Here is a 4,732-nt window from a genome sequence, read left to right on the forward strand (position 1 = left end):
AAAAAGGGTCAGGCTTTTGATCTCTCTGCTTTCCCTCCCACCCCAGTCTACCAGGGCTATGAAAACCCTCCCTGTCAATAGATTTGTCCCATTTTTAAACAAGCTGCAGCAAAATAGGAGGGTTTCCCATTAAAATGCTCTAGTCCCAGCATTTCCAGTTGGCTCCAGTCAGCACCCGCTTGGTGTGGAGATGATGGAGATGCTGGGTTCACAGCAGCATTGCATCGCAGCATTTTAACCCCTGCCAGCCCCTGAGCACGTTCCGTGTGCCTGTACTGCTCCATGATTGCAGCCCTTGGAAGCAGTGGCGCAATCCCTGATCCACACACCATCACTGCATGGGGAAAGGAGGAAAGAGAAATCCTGTCATAGGAGACGTGTTCACACCTGGGAGTAACCACATCTAGCAAATGTCTTCTGGGTCACCAAATCTCTGAGTAGGTGAGAGATGGGATTGATGGATTGCCACCAAAACCTCCTTCCATCCCTAACCAGAGAGCTTTGCTGAACTTTGGGTAATGCTGCCCTAAAAAGGAGCCAAGGGGGAGTTTGCTGATATGGGGTCAGTAACCCCACCACCTCCCAGCAAGGCAACTTTGGCAAAGCATGAAAAAACTCTGCTTTCCTCCTTCTACAGACTTCAAAAATGCCCCTTGTTTGTGCAAAACTCAACTCCACCCTGGCTCTGGGGAATCATTCTGTTGCTACAATTAATGCTACAAAGGTAATAAGGCAAGAGTGGATTTTATCCAAGGTCTGGATTTTCATTAAGCTGCTAAAACCAGCACGTTCTTGGCCAAGTGGGGAAATGGGGAGGTGAAAAGCCAGAAGTGTCTTTTGCAGGGCTCAGGCGAACTCTGCCTGCTGGGGCAGAGCATCCCAAAGCTGTATGCTGGGCAGACGTACAGATCCTGCCCCCTCACGTTTTTTCCCTTTATTCTTCAAATGGTGGGGTTTAATGCTCACGCCTTCATCAAAAAGCAGTGTAGATCAGAGGCAGACGATGGTGCACTCAGCAGGAGCCTGCAGAACCCAGCTATTGCATCACCTCTGTGGTCCCCACAGTTTTGGGAGCCCAATGAAATGCTGTGTTTACAAAAGTACTTGGGTGCTGTTAGTGAAAACAAGCGTAACTGAAGGGTCCTCTGTTGTGTTGGATGCTAAGAGGGACTGGTTGCTGTCTCTTGCTGCAGGACACAGAGAATTATTTTAGAATCTTTATGAAACTGTGTGACATATTTGATGATAGCATCATATACCTACACCAATCTTACACATATGAAGGCAGAATAGTTGACGGGTGTGAAGGATCCATCTTATAATCTCCCCCACCCCATCGTTATTTGTAGAGGTCTGTTTTGACACAAAAAAAGCCCTCAATTTAAAACAACAACAAAAAGATATTTACTGATGGGGTTGTACAGCTCTGAGCTGCAGCCTGTGGGCCAGCGGAGGACTTAGATCCCACAAAACACAAATGTGAGCTAAGCTTCCTGACCTCGTGCAGCTGCTGCGAGAGCAGGTGCTCACGGTGAATAAAGACGTTGCATCTCGACCTGTGCTGTTATACCTTCGTGGGCACAAACCCTCTCCTTCCCCAGCGCAGCCGCCGGCTCCTGCTCGCTGCACTCAGCAGGGCTGTTATCAGATCACAGAGACGTGTTTGCTGCTGCCGCCGCCGCTTTGAAGCAAAACCGATTGCCATCTCGAGCAGCTCGCTCAGCGCCGTTACCCCTTCGAAGGACATCAGCAAGATCTCAGTGAGAAACTGAGATTTTCCACAGCTGGACCAGCAGGTCATTTTTACCCTGATTTCTGTTTTCTGAATCTGTAAAATCTTCCTATAACGGGAACTTCGTATTGTCTGAATATGGTGCATCTCTTGGGTGGCCTTTGCAGGATGCTGGAGGACCCAGCAATTCCCTTAGGCTCTAGGGATCAACCCTACAGTAGGCAGCCACCTGTCTCCAAGGCTTATTTAGTCTAATCACACAGCCAAAGCTGGGGACTGCTCTCAGCCTTTCTGCATGAAATGCATGAGGAGGAACAGCAGAATCAAGAGTGGGTAGGAGCAGAGACTGGCAGCATTCACGGGGGGGAAAAATAAAGTGGAAATGTGCAATGAGCTGTGCAGGATGCAAAGTTGGATGTGTGACACATTGGATTCTCCAACAGGTAACAGAAGGATGGAAAATGTCCTCAAATAAATCCGTATTACTTTAGAGACTTCTCCTTCCAATAAGTTTCTCTTAGTTACTAAACAGGAGACCCACACGGAGAAGATGCTTCTCCACCGAAAGGATGGAGGACCTGCCGGTATCTCTGCAGGACTTGCTGGAGATATCCTGCAGGCACCATGGGATATGCTAGGGGAGAAATCTCTCTTTAACAGGCAATTTCCAGCCTGGTTCCAGATTTTGGTACCCAATGACAGAAGTGGTGCCACAGGACATCATGCACGGTGGTGTGTCCGATGGGGAGAGCCTCACCTCACCATGGAGCTCAAGCACCAACAGCCTCTGCAAACCATCTGAGAGGAGTATTTTATGCCCCAGCAGCGCCTCTTTCACACGTCAACACTCAGCGGCATAAGCAGTGAGAGCAGACCTGAGTCTGATCCAGGGAAGCAAGAAACGCGCGGTAAATAAAGACCAAGCGCTCGCACTGCCCGGTGGCTGCTGTGTGGCACAGGTTTATAGTTAGCAATGCAGTTTGTTTTATTAGTTATAAATAAAGTACAAAAAATCCACCAAAAGTGAATCTAAGCATTTACACAATTTCTAATGTCTCTTCATTTCTTCAATGCGCTATTGCTTTAATATTAATAATAAATATTTTTCTAGCTTTCTTCTATAAAATAGTCTATGTAGCAAAATGTTGCACAGCACAACAGAACAGCAGTAGGAGTACAAAAATGTGGGTGATCCTTTCACCAGCCCCGGTCATTGAAGTAGAGGATTTTTGTTCGCTCGCTCCATGTTTTACTTATCCCTTTTACAGTGTCTTTGCAGGGGGAGTAAAACCACTGACCCCCTGTCCCCCCGCAAGGCTCAAAACTGCAGCTCCAGGCTACAGGGGAGGAGTGTGGCAGAGCAGCAAGGAAAAAAACACAGACAGGTTTTAAACCCAGGGTAAGGCAAAGTCAACATAGCAGAGCAGCACCCTGAAGGGACAGAGAGAAAAAAATTAAGGTAGTCATTTTGTGCCTTTCTAACCCAAAAGAGAATTGCATCCAGAGCCTTTGGGGTGGGGGAGGGGAGGATGGCTACTGGCTGAGCACATGCGTGGAACACCGCTTCTGTCCATACATGGCTGAGCATCTGCGCTAACCGAGAGCGGTTATGGCTTAAAGCTTAAAATACCATCTTGCGAGGCTCGAGATCTTCAGGAGCCTTTTGGGGAGGGGCAGTGCGTTGCGAGAGCGGCGTGGCTGGGATGGGGATGCTTGGCCACCGCTGCAGGAGGAGGACGTCAGCTTGGGGCTCACCCTGGGGAGAGGAGGGCCCCAGTGCAGGTCCAGTGCAGGTCCCAATCTACAGTGGATTAAAAAGCTCCAGGCTGAGGTTTCCTCCTTAACAGGGGGCGATGAAACTAACTGATCCAGAAGATAAGCACTGGGGGCTTATGCTCCATGCGTGTTTCATGGCTGGGTGGTAGCAAAAGCTCACAGCCAGGCATTACAAAGGGGTGCCGAATCGCTCCTGTGTCCATCTCACCCCCTCTCAGCTAGACAAGGGGTCAACCCTTAAAAACTGCAATGAATCCCTCACTTCTATTGCCTCCAAGCTCAGACTCAGTCGACTGCCTCCTTCATCCTCTCCGCAGCACCCAGCTGGATGCGTGCGCAAAGGTTGAGAAGAGCCAGACCGAGTGCCGATAAACACCAAAAATTGGCCAGAGCCACCACGCCTGGGCTCCTTCCTCAGCTTTTGAAGCATTTTGCGGAGTTTTGCATGCAGTGTATGCATTGCCCCAAGCACAGCCTTGTAGGGGGAGCCCGCCGGGTGTTATTGCAGGGTAACACATGCAGCAAGAGCAGTAGCATCACCAGCGGCATGGAGGACGGGGCAAGAATCGGCTGAAACAGTTTGGTTTTGGAAAGCGCTGTTAATTGCCTTCAATGCGCAAGGACGCAAGTGAAAGGATCACCGGAGTTTGATTATGAGTGCAAATAATATTCATACATATGTGCTAAACACAGTCACTATATTGCAGTTTTCCACTATGTCACAGCATACAGAATCAAAGGTTTGCATTTTTATGGAATGTATCCAAGGTAACAGCACCACAGTAATACAGTTTGTAATCACACACCCTGATTTTTTTCTCTTTTTTCTTTTTTTTTTTTGACAAGATAAGCATTACCCCCCACATCCCATGTTTAATTTTTTTTTAAGTACCGATGCATGCAAAGCATTCCATTCCCAGAAACAATGCAAAAATGAGGTAATAGGAGTAATAAAAAAAATTAGTATTAATTTCTAAATAAATAAATTATAATTAAAAATGCAAAAAAAACCAACTATAAAAATAATTAAATAAGAACCCACAATATCTACAAGTTAGTCATAAATTATGATTGTTAAATATAAGGCATTTAAACTCACAAAACCCTGTAAACTATCAATGTTTTGTTCCTAGAGATTTTTTTTTTGTTGTCTGTTTCATTTTGTTTTTAAACTCATCCTATTATCGCAACCTACTCGTACAAATTATTTAAACGCAAAGGAAC

The sequence above is a fragment of the Eurypyga helias genome, unplaced genomic scaffold (genome assembly GCF_000690775.1).
Source record: "Eurypyga helias isolate BGI_N326 unplaced genomic scaffold, ASM69077v1 scaffold35280, whole genome shotgun sequence".
In the NCBI taxonomy this organism is placed as follows: Eukaryota; Metazoa; Chordata; class Aves; order Eurypygiformes; family Eurypygidae; genus Eurypyga; species Eurypyga helias.